Genomic DNA, 12,722 nt, shown 5'->3' with positions numbered 1-12,722 from the left:
ATCCATTCTGCCTATATACTGTGATGCAAAAAATAATTCATATCCTGATGACGACATCATAAGCATGTTAGGGACCATTGTTTGTGTTGATTACCCCCCAAGTTTTAAATATACATTGTTTAATTAACGCTCGCGTGTCTACAATAAGTACAAAAAAAAAAAAACAATGAACAACCTGATGATAAAAAAGTATGAACAATTTCTAAACAATGTTTCACCCTTAAACAATTTAAAAACATAAAACTTACTATTTTGTATTGTCTGTTTTCGGCAATATTATCAGTGGCGTAGCTAGGGTGGGGGGAGGGGTCCAAATTTCCTAAAATCCTTCCGGGTCGCCGCTTGAGTCGGGCCCCCCAAATTAATGTCCTACAATTATTTAACACTATATATTAAATATAAAGCCACTGCCATGTAATCCTGCTGTTCACGTAGAGTCAATAATACCATTCAGCAATAATCTGGATGATGTGATAAATGACCTTTGACCTTTTCTGCACAGAAAGTACTTATGTACAGTAACATATGGAATTTACACATATATTTATTAAGTACATTTTCTCGTGTCATGATGTCAAATGCCAAAATTCAGGGGGCCCCTAAATCTCTAGCTACGTCACTGAATGTAATATTCTAGTGTAATATTCTAGTGCTTAAAAAAAATGACGTCGCAGGTCAGTGTTGAGGCCTTCTACGACGATTGGCCACGGTTGTACAAATGTGGACGCGGGATCCGTTGACATGTTTGTCTTGTAAGTTATTGTACTTGACTGAACCGTAAACGGAATAAAGAGTTAAAAAAAAAGAACATTTTTTAAAACAAATTGTTAATAGTGCAATCTATTATTAAAGATGCGTAGTGAGCAAAACATGCGACCGGGGGAAAAAAAATTCGCCCCCCCCTATTTTCCATAAACATCACATCAAAATATAAGCTTATAAATAAAAGCATTTAAAAATAATATAATACAATTAACCTTAGAATGCATTACCTAACTAAAATATCTACAATAACCTTTTAAGGCCTCTCTGCTTGTGCCCCCACCCTCTGAATGTGACGCACGGGGCATCTTGCCCCCCATGCCCCCCTCTCGCTACTCCTCTGTATCATTATTGTCCATTCTCCTTCCCAACACTCTCTCTTCGTCCATCTTTCTCTTCCTTTCTCTCTTTCATGAGTCTCAACACCGGAAAAATGAAGTTTCCACGCAGTGAGTCGATCACCTGTGACGTAGTTATGCAAAAGAGCCGTGGCGGTGAGATCAAAGGAGAACTTGGGCGTTCGACTGAAGTGGATGGCACATATTTTCACTTCCACTGAACGATGGCGCGGCAGCGGCTAGGGGGGCCGATCTCGGGCGGGGCAAATATGTTAATGATGTTTGACGGCCGTACGGAGGTGTCTGACCACACTATCTGAAGTGGGCGCTGTTAGTTAGAATGTATGCTAGCTGAATACAGTACAGCGTTTGTGTTTGTAGAAACAAAAATATTCCCCTGACCTATATTTTTAGCGTAGTACCCACAAATCTGTACATAAATAAGTAGAGATTCAGTGGTCAAGCATTTACCGAGTGGCTAACGTATGACTGTTTAACAGAGGGTATAGGAGCGCGATGGCTGATGGCAAAGCGCTTCGAACCGCAAGGTTCCGGGTTCAAATCCAAACTGGACCTTAGACAGAGATGAGATGGTAACAGCCCCTTTGTTAAGAATAAGATAGGTTTAAATATAGGACACGAGTACTACTTGGATTTGGCTTTCGCTCCAGGTTCTCTATAACTAAAGTTAGAGGCTTCTGTAAGGGCACAACTGGAATTCAGTCAATCATTTGAACTTCAGTATAGACCAGGGGTCGGCAACCTTTTCAGTCGGAAGAGCCAAAAATTACAATTTACAAATTTCAAAGTTTTTAAAGAGCCACATTTTTATTTTCTTCAAAACATAAATAGTACTCGATGGCTTTGCACGGTTTTAGAAAGTTTGGATACATTTGGCTCATAACTTGTTTTTAGTTTCAAACACTGCTCTAAATTTTCATTTGTTAGTTGGCTTCTTACTTTACTTTTAATTATATTAATGCAAGATAACACTTGCTCGCACGAATATGTCAATCTGATGAGAGACAGCTTTCCAAATGCAAACTTCTTTAACTCGCTTTGGCAATATGGAGGACTGTTCCATGCTTCGAATATAAGTGCCTCAACTCGCGGCATTTATTTAAAAGCTTATCATTTTTTTACGTACATACATCTCTGGAGCTCTAACTCTTCCAACTTGACTTTCAACTCTGTAAATTTCCCACTCCACAAAGTTTTACTTTCTAAATCAATCAATTGCATGTTTGAAGATCCAGTATCAATTTCAAATGGATCAATGTGGACTTCGTTACTATTTGTGTTGAGAGGGTTTACTCTGAATGCCTGAATGGTTTTGTCGTTTTTGGTTGTTCAAACTGTCAACAAATTCATCTTTAATTTTATCCTCAACATAGGCTGGGTTCCCCTTTCCTTACAGTTTTAGACTCAGCTCATTTAACTTCTCTGTTATATCAACCAAAAAGTAAAATTTTTGCTACCATTTGTCGTTCTCTAATTCTTTGTCATTTAGAAATGTACTTATTTCATTCAAGCACAAAGCAAAAAGTTTCAACACCTTACTTTGGAAAGTCATCGCATTTTATTGTAAATTACAAGGTCGGAATACTGAGTCTCCATTTTGTTTAAGAACACTTTAAACTGTCGATGGTAGATTGCTTTTGGCAAGATGCTGTTGATTAATCCTGATTACCAAATTCATGACCTCAACTATTTCGGCCGGAAATGTTTGGGCACAAAGCGCTTCTTGGTGCATTTTGCATTGAAACGTAAGAATTTCAAGATTTATTTTGCTTGGATGAATCGTTGTTGCACTTTTATTTTATCAGTCATACTTCTGGCTCCATCAGTTGCTAATGAAAAGATTTTATTTAAATCGATCTTATTGTCTTCAAGGTATTTTTGCAAGGCATTCACTCTATTTTCCTCTCTAGTTTGTGACGAGAGCGGTAGCAATCCTAGAAGTTCTTCTTTTAGACCTTGGGAAGACATATATTTGACAAAAAAAGGCAACTTGTGACTCATTTATAGCAAGTGATAAGACAGAAAAAAAAACTGAATATCTTTCACCTGCAAATATGGTACATTTCAAGACATGGGGGAGGGCTGAGCTGAAAATCGAGTACGATTGGCTGAGAGATAGAATAGGTGCCTAATCCTCGTTAATCGATTCAGAACGATTAAATTTTTTTAAAGTTTAAAATAAATCATATTTGCGTATGGAACTAAAGAGCCGCAGCTTAACATCCAAAGAGCCGCATGTGGCTCGCGAGCCGCAGGTTGCCGACCCCTGGTATAGACAAGATTACAAAGAGAGTTCATATAGTACAGAAACTCTTGTGGTATTCGACGTGTCCGCCCATGGGTGCTGAATGCATTTAGACAGACAAGTTTCAACATTTTCAGCACAAATTTCAGAATCTTTGAACTACAAACTATCAATAAACACAATCTTCTACAAACTACAAATAAACACAATCTTCTACAAACTACAAATAAACACAATCTTCTACAAACTACCAATAAACACAATCTTCTACAAACTACCAATAAACACAATCTTCTACAAACTTCCAATAAACACAATCTTTTACAAACTATCAATAAACACAATCTTCTACAAACTTCCAATAAACACAATATTCTACAAACTATCAATAAACACAATCTTCTACAAACTACCAATAAACACAATCTTCTACAAACTACCAATAAACACAATCTTCTACAAACTATCAATAAACACAATCTTCTACAAACTATCAATAAACACAATATTCTACAAACTATCAATAAACACAATCTTCTACAGACTATCAATAAACACAATCTTCTACAGACTATCAATAAACACAATCTTCTACAAACTATCAATAAACACAATCTTCTACAAACTATCAATCAACACAATCTTCTACAAACTATCAATAAACACAATCTTCTACAAACTACAAAATGTTAAAGCACGATTGTCCGCGATCTGTTGCGCTCAATGCAGAAGTTCATGTCTGAATATAAAAAGTGTGAACATTGCTTGAGATGACAAGACCTGAGCCCTATTGTGTGTTAACTACTTACGGAAGTGATTTAATGAATTTTGTTGGGGGCCTTTCAGTAAAGAATTTTGGCTATGTGCAAATCTTTTATTCTGGTCCTCTGGAAGAAATCCTTCCCTTGTGTCAAGAAAAGAAAGAGCTTTGGTAAGACTCAATTAATTTGTATGCCGCAGTGCGGTTCATTTCTATTTATAGGAGCTAACCACTGATTAACGTAATTTGATTTTAAAAAATGTGTAAAGATGTGTACACAGGCTACAATGTGCATTCTTTTTTTTAAAACAAAAATACATGTTTTCTATTAACTGTTAGTAGCTAATGTGTAAGAAACTATATTTAAAAAAAAAAAAGTATTCTTGTTATATTTTGTTAGTTGTTACCTATTTTGTAATATACTAGATTTTGGTATTATCGCCACTCAGGGCGTTCGGCTCCTATATACATCACACAGGCCATACTTATGGATGTTTAGTAATTGTGTATCAACAGCAGAGACATATTTAACATTTTCAGTCGGATACAGTGATGAATATTCTAATGAACTAATTAACGGGTCAATAGATTGATTGATTAAAGTCACAGTCCCGGGCCAGACTTCGCCACTTTAGCATAAAGGACTCTACCATTTGGCCCGGCTGCTGTTTACATGTAGCAAAATAATGTCTAGGAAAAATGTCATTCTTTACCTTAATATAAGTAGTCTTGAGTGTGTCCATGGCCATCGAATAGGGCGATACATCACTGATGAGCAAATAAACCGTAGCAGATACGTGATTCTTCAACAACTTTAGTTTAAAGTCTTCGTTAATATCCTTGATTGACGAAAGAAAATTCTGAAATGTGTCATACCAGTGAGTCCATTTTTCTGAGGCCAGTGGAGCATTAGGATCAATGTCCAACTCTTTCGGCCTGAGTAATTTATCCATTGTAGATTAAGGAATCCAACACTAATCCAGATACATAATTTTGTCGAATAAATTGTAATGAAATGATAACGACTAGTATACCAATACCATGGCTTTATTCGACAAAATTAGACTACAGTAAACAGTGAATGAAACCAGCACGTCTCGCATAACACTGATGCAGTCTATATACACACACACTGGACATGAAACACACACACTGGACATGACCTTCTGACACGCTGGACGCAAGCAGAAAATCAACTCAGCTACACTACAATAGGTAAACTTATTGATAAGTAAGTTGAGGTTTTTTTTTTATTTCTTCTCTGAAATGCTGGCCAATGAATGTAATTGTTTATTAAAGGTTCATTGTTTAGATTATATTGATTTGTTCATTAATTTGTAGGATGATCATAGGTCAATTGAAATATTGATTATTCAATCGCCTGAATGATTAATAGTATTGATGGTTTATTGATTGAGTTATTAATTAATAGGACTGAAGACTAATTGCCGATAGAAAAGTCAAGTTCTCCTTTCAGACCTTGTGATCTATAGGGAAGCTGATGTTAAGGTTATCTGTTTCTGTGGCCCATGGTTAACGAGAGTATCACGTGACCATCATTACGACCAACCACCTTTACTTTCCCCAACTAATGTCAGGGTACTAAAGATCCAGAGATTAAAAATACCAGTCTTCACCAGGATTTGAACCCGGAACTCCGGTTCGGAAGCCAAGCGCTTTACCACTCAACCACTGCGCCTCCAATTGGCGATAGGATGAATGATTAATCAATAGGATTTAGGGTTTATTGCCTGATAGGTTTAATAAATCATTAATATGATTGATGATTCATTGCTTATTAGTTGAAAGATGATTTTATCTGTATAAAGTTTTAAATGATTGCTAGATTGATCGATATGATTTGATTCGATATATATTTTGCTTTACTGACTACGTTAAACTTGCGCGTATAGGCCGCAAGCTAAGAGAGGTTGACGTGAGTCACGTGACCATAACGGCAGTGGGGGGAGTGAGCGAAGAAATGAATGAGGGAAGGACGAAATGAAAAGAGAAGTTGGCAGGTCTAGTTCTCAAAACAGTACCACGTGCAATAACAAAGCTTCGCATTGCTTACCACGATCTCTCTCTCTCTCTCTCTCTCTCTCTCTCTCTCTCTCTCTCTTCACCTTCCGTTTCCTCTTCCATCTCTCAGAGGTCATCAGAGATACTTCCCACCCCCTCTTTCAACCACACACGACTCTTTCTCTCCCCCCCCCCCCCCCAACATTTCAGAGCACTCCAACCACTGGGTCAATGCTACGTTGGATGTGGTCGAGGAGAAAGATGGTGAGGGTTGACACAGCAGGCGGGGGTTTATTGGAGGGGTTTAGATGGTTGCGCTAATAGGAAGTGGTTGCAATGATAAAGTAACAAGGTTGGGTTTGGATGGCTGGTAGGATAGTCGTGTCTTGCAACTTCCGGTTCCTGTATGAATTAAGATTCTTTTGTCTTAATATAAAATTCTTGCAGGGCGGCAGACATTGCGTTTTAACCCTTACCCTAGAAGGCTGACAGCTTTCGAAGTTGGAATAGTTGTGAGTCTGATTCGCATAGAACAGTGATGACCAAAGATGTTGGCTTATTATCAGGTTCCACAAAAAAGTAAAGATCCGCCCACTTTTTCTGGTAGATTCTACATTCAGAGTCCCAGTTCATAAACGCACACATGTTAAAGGCCATTGTACCAATCCATCAGAGAAAATATCAGAGCCCTTAAGTAGTTGAAGATTAATTTTTCAACTTCTATTTTTTTCTATTTTTTTTTCGAGAGGGGATTTCCTCCACTTTGTGCCGACGTTTTTGCGGGCCGGATGGAAAAACATCGCGGCCGGATCTGGCCCGCGGGCCGTATTGTGGGCATTACTGGCATAGAACAAGAAGCTGCAGCCATCCATAAATATAATGAAAAGTAGTTCATTTGGTTCTTGAATGCCATTAATATTTGTTTTACAAAGCTTTAACCAGCTCACTCCGTCTGTCTTGTATGTTTTCTAAAAACTTTGAACACTTGACTTCACATCTCCCGCTTCCCAGCTAAAACTTTAGACACTTTTTTTAAATAACCAATTAATAAATTAAATAGTGGTAATTTATTAATTTTCTTTGATACAGAAATTTAATATTACAGTATGGAGATATATGGCTGCAAATGTACATTTCTTTCCCTACTAAAAGTCTATAGTTTATTTTGCTTGCATTTAGTGAAGAAACTATAGTTATGTAACACTATTAAAAAGTATATATATCTCCATGAAGCAAAATTATAATAGTCATCTAGGTATCAAATATTTTGTTGATTATTCTGGAGTAGAGTATACCAGTATCATTTTTGTCTTTAGGGGGTTCATTGGTTAGGTAGTATGTCCTTGATATTAAATATTTCTATTACTGTTATTATATTTTTAGGTTAATCACTTTTCAATTGATTATGATTTAATACTTGTGAATTATGATAACTTACAAATAAAAACATATTAAAAAAAAAAAAAGCCCACAAAAGAGGCACATAAAGCCCAAAAAAGAGGCAAAGAAAAGAGGCCTAAGGCCCAAGGATTCCTATGATGATAAAGCTAAAACTGAATAGCGCAAATTCTGACGTTTCCTTTTTGAGGATACTTGTATCATTTTTCTGTCTTTAGTGAGTTCAATGGTTAGGTAGTATGTCTTTGATATTAAATAATATTTCTATATATATTATTGTATTTCTAGGTTAATCACTTTTCATTTGTTTATGATTTAATACTTGTGAATTATGAAAACATATTAAAAAAAAGCCCACAAAAGAGGCAAGATGGCTCATAAAAGAGGCACATAAAGCCCAAAAAAGAGGCAAAGAAAAGAGGCCCAAGGATTCCTATGATGATAAAGCTAAAAAAAAAACGAACTCTATGGCGCTGTTAATTTACATTGGTTACATTTGAGATTTAGCTGATATTTAAGGACAACAAAGGAACATTCCACCTTAAAACGGGGGCTACATACAATATTTGTTCTTAAGTTGACCCTTGATGTTGATAATGACAATAAATTATCATATATGAAATGATGCAGTTGATCACTGCTGCTCCTAAAATTTGGTTTAACACACGCATTATTCGGTAATTCACGATTAGTTAATAAATGAAAACAATAATTAGTTTTCAGTGATTACATAATGAATAGTAAATGATTCGTTAGGTCTATTTCACAGTACATTTAAATACACATTTCATATTCCATAGGCTAGGATAAATTCGTACCAGTTCTCACTTTCTACAGCATGAAACGGGTTGCCTAAATCAGCCAAGAAATACCAATGACAACACATGGCTTTGTTTCAATAGATGTGGCTTGCAAAATAAATCTAACAGCTGTTGTTGGTTAACGTTTTAATAATATATCATTTCAAAAAGGTTTATCAGAAAAAAGTGTGTTTTTTTAAAATAACTTTACTAAATATTATCAAACAGAAAGATTTCTATCTAAGACATATAACTACATCTAAGACAGACATATACATCTAAGATAGAAATATAGATCTAAGACAGACATCTAAGACAGATATCAACATCCAAAACAGATATCTAAGACAGATATCTACATCTAAGACAGATATGTACATCTAAGATAGCTATATACATCTAAGACAGATATCTAAGACATATATCAACATCCAAGACATATCTAAGACAGATATTAACACCCAAGACATATATCTAAGACTGACATCTAAGAAAGATATATATGACAGATATCTATAGTTAGACACATATATAGTTCCAAGAACACGAAACATTGCCAGAGGATACAAAGGTGAACATTTATCTGCAGTACGTTTGAAGCCGAACTAACATCCGGGCATTGGCGATAATGACATCAAGTATTTTAGTTTTGAAAGCTGATGGAGTCTTCTTCTTCTTAAACTGTCAGGTAGAGTTGAGCCTTCGGCTCTTGGAACTCTAGGCCAGCAAAAGTAAACAAGAGCTCCATCTCACCGGCCTGAATGAGAACAGTGTACACTATTCTGTCTGGCGGGTGGGTCAGACTCGCGGCAAGAGACCTCGTACACTAAGACCCTGGCCATTTTCCTTTTCTATACCAGGCTAACTGTGCGGGACACGACATTCATGTAACGGCCCCTTGAGGAACAGCGCCTGGATTGTGACAAGGTTGTGGGAGCTTTTTTACAACTCCGCACAGTGCAATGAGGATGCTCTCGCACCCACTTAGGCACCCCCACGTGAGTCTTGTTTTGCTACCCTTTAGCCTAATCGTTTCCTCCTACGATCGTTTCCACCCGGGCGCCACTATAATGCAGGGTAGCATGCCCGGGTTGATGGAGTTAAGAAATTCAGACTTCACTCAGGTGGCAAGTACCATAATTAAAATTGAAGCTTCTTATTAGGTGGTTCTCAGAATTCCCAGAGCTATGAAATCTCTCGCCATTCCCAAGGAGTTACTGTCAGACATTGTTCTAGTTTTGATTGGAGCCAAATTCATTCATAAATATCTGATGACACTGTTCACAGGAGAATAGGTGGCATGCTTTCAGATCTTATCAATCAAAAAATTCAGGAAATGATGTCTGCTCTCTTTCCAATACGTATCATCCCGCTTGAGGAATCCACGGACGTTGTTCATTGTTTTCACTTATTGGTTTAGTAAGATACATACATCATAATAATGGTGAGAGGTCGAGAGGCCAAGTGCGCTTGAACTTGGCTTGGCTTGGCTCGAGGTTCGACATTCGACTCGGGCAGAGTTGTGTTTACTGAGCACCTAAAGGCAGCACGGAAAACCAACTCCTAGATACCCCCTCCCCCCCCCCCCCCCAACTGGTCCACAAATGAGATTGGACCAAAAGCGCTCTGAGCATGCTATAAGCATGAAAGTAGCGCTTTATAAACGCTATAATAATAATAATAGCGATATTAAAGATTAGTTTCTATGCAAACCTCTTGCAACGACCTGTAAAGCACGTAATGTAGGCTAAATGACCAAAGTGGAAAAGACCGGTCTGCATTTCAATTGTAGTAAAGAATGAGTCACTATAAGAATTCTTCTAAAGTCACTGTATGACATCGACATATATTAGACATGCATTAGACATATATCAGAAACAGAGACACTGCCACAAGCATGACATCAATAACAATGCACATAGATTTTAATTTTAATTTGGTAAAAAACAAATTATCTTCAATGTCAGTTTCACATTTTGGATCAATTGTTTGCAACCGTTCGGTTCTATTTGAGATTTGTTCACATCCTCGTCCATTTCCAACGACATACCTTTGCGAAAGTTTTACTGCCTGTTAGCTATCAAGTCTACATACAGACAAAAAAAAAACTTGATGCAGAAAATGTGATTTCCTAATATAGTGAAATAAAAACAACTTCAACCTTCGCAATACCTTTGGCGTGTTTGAAAGTATTGTTGCAACAAATTTGAATCAATGTAATTTACTGTATCAAACACTATATGTTTTCCAAGCTTAGCAATATTTTAGAACAATTGTCAGTTATGTATGCAACATGAATATTATAAACACGCAATAGAAAAGTAAATTAATGAAAGTCATAAAGATGCACTTTTTTTTTGTAATTTAAGCGCAGATCTCCTTCTTCACACTAAATGAACATTTATTTGTTTGTTTCTAACAATGGAATTAACATCATAGATATTAGATACACCTTTTGATAACTATATTATAACATTATCTAAATCACATTTACCTAAGCCCATGACCATGAGCACAAAAAAAAATGTATGGTTGGGGGTCGCCGCCTAGTGGAAAATTGTATTAGGAGGTCGCGGACCTAAAAAAAAGGTTGAGAACCGCTGATATAGACTCAATAATAAATATGTGCGATTAGAAATATTTTTTTTACGAATAGTTTTTGTTTAGCGCAATTTCATGCTTTTGACGTTCTCAATACACTTTGATCCTATCACTTGTCTTGACCAATTGGAAAGGGGTCGGGCGAGAAAGAACGGGGTATCTGGTTGATCGCTTTTTAAATGCTTTTTTTTTTTTTAAATAGTAACGACCTGAATTTGAACTAGTGGAGCTAAAGCCTTCTCAGGCTTCTAATGCCAACGCTGTAACCACTTTGTTAGCAAAGAGTCACGGAAGATCTTATCTATTGTTTCTGTTTCATGTTTGTGTTCACTTAACATGAGACGGGAGCCTAATATAAAGGGGACTAACTCAGCTTATAACCAATTCAATCAATACTATTTCTTTCCCTTGTTTGAGATACCAAACAAAATAATTTATTACCAATAATTGTTGTTTTTTTTTAAATTGATTCTTGTGTTGTCAGGTAAAAGAATTAACTGTGCAAAATTTTAGCTTGATCCAAGATTGGGTGCCCTTTTTATAGGTCGCCGCGTTAAATTAAGTTTGAAACAAACAGTAACTAATTATACAAACATGTATTTTTATAGAAATTAACTAACCGAGTCGGGTTGAGTCATGAGCTTAAATTCATGTCTTTCTCTTCCACCCTTTTTTAAGATGCTTTTAAAAAGCGAATACTATTTAAAAAAATTCACATATATATTTTTTTTTATGTTTTTCTTTTTTCTTTTCTAAGTTTTTTTTTTTCTACCTTCCTTTGTGACTAAATGTTGTTTGCTTGAAGAATGTTGGACGGACATTAAGCCTCAAGTTGTAGACAAAGAGGAAATTAATTGTACTGTTTATTCATTACGAAAATTCTCAAATGAAATCAAATCAAAATTTGTATTACCTGTACCGTCGAGAGCCACACACGTCTGGAATCTCCAATCTCGCCAGAAATAAAACAAAGTAATCCACAGCTTTCTATTTTAACCGTAAGTTTCAAGATGCCGTCAAATTCCATTCTTTTACGACAATGTTTTGGAAGTCGAAGAGGTTGACCTACTTTCGGAGAAAAACAAATTCCTGAAAGGAAATGCACAACAGTTCATGCAGTTACGTCCCTTGCATCGCGACTTTTTTTTCCATCTTGACAATGGTGGACAAGATCTCACTTTCTCAGTCTTATGCAAGAAATGTGACTATTCCCATTGCCACGAAATACAAAATAGAGCCGTATAGCAGGAATAGCCTACATTTGGGGGGGAAGTGTCCAGAGACTCGCGCTTTCTAAATGAGTACCCTGCCTTGTATTTTTACACCACCCCCCTCTCTTTTTTTTCTCAGTTCGATTGGCTCTATCCAGCCTTACCTCTCCCCCCTCTCTCCCCCCCGCTTTCTCCCCATCCACCCTTCTTTTATTTTCTCTCTCTCTCTCTCTCTCTCTCTCTCTCTCTCTCCTTATACACATTTCATTTTCTGACGCCATGTTTTCTAACAAAACAGGCCGAAGCTAGAACGCAATAAGGCCAGATTTTTTTTTGGAGGGGTCGTCTTCCGTCATTACAAGAAAAAGAAGAAAAAAAAAAGGCGGGAAAGCTAAAAAAATTTTTATACGGTTTATCATTTTCAGATAAATTGCATACTTTTTTTTATTCACTATCTCTCACTCTTTCAAAACTAACAAATTACGAGAACGCTCCCCCACTCCTCCCCCCCCCAACCTATCAATATCGATCAAAAGTGAGGTTTTGGCGGGAAGAGGAAAAACG

The 12,722-nt window shown here is 36.7% G+C and overlaps 1 protein-coding gene across 2 annotated transcripts in view; it reads right to left on the bottom strand.

Moving 5' to 3' along the window:
• LOC106059276 (forkhead box protein C2-B-like) overlaps positions 1-12,214 on the bottom strand; it is a 124,729-nt gene extending 112,515 nt beyond the window's left edge. The window contains exon 1 of one of the 2 annotated variants that reach the window (XM_056034265.1): positions 11,861-12,214. The gene's annotated coding sequence lies outside the window, so the exon portion shown is untranslated. The remainder of the gene's footprint in view (positions 1-11,860) is intronic. The other variant, XM_056034266.1, reaches the window with a different exon arrangement.
• Between the last annotated feature and the right edge of the window lie 508 nt (positions 12,215-12,722).

The sequence above is a fragment of the Biomphalaria glabrata genome, chromosome 7 (genome assembly GCF_947242115.1).
Source record: "Biomphalaria glabrata chromosome 7, xgBioGlab47.1, whole genome shotgun sequence".
Taxonomy (NCBI): Eukaryota; Metazoa; Mollusca; class Gastropoda; family Planorbidae; genus Biomphalaria; species Biomphalaria glabrata.
Note: the sequence above shows the minus strand (reverse complement) of the source record. Positions and strands in the feature narration are given on the sequence as shown.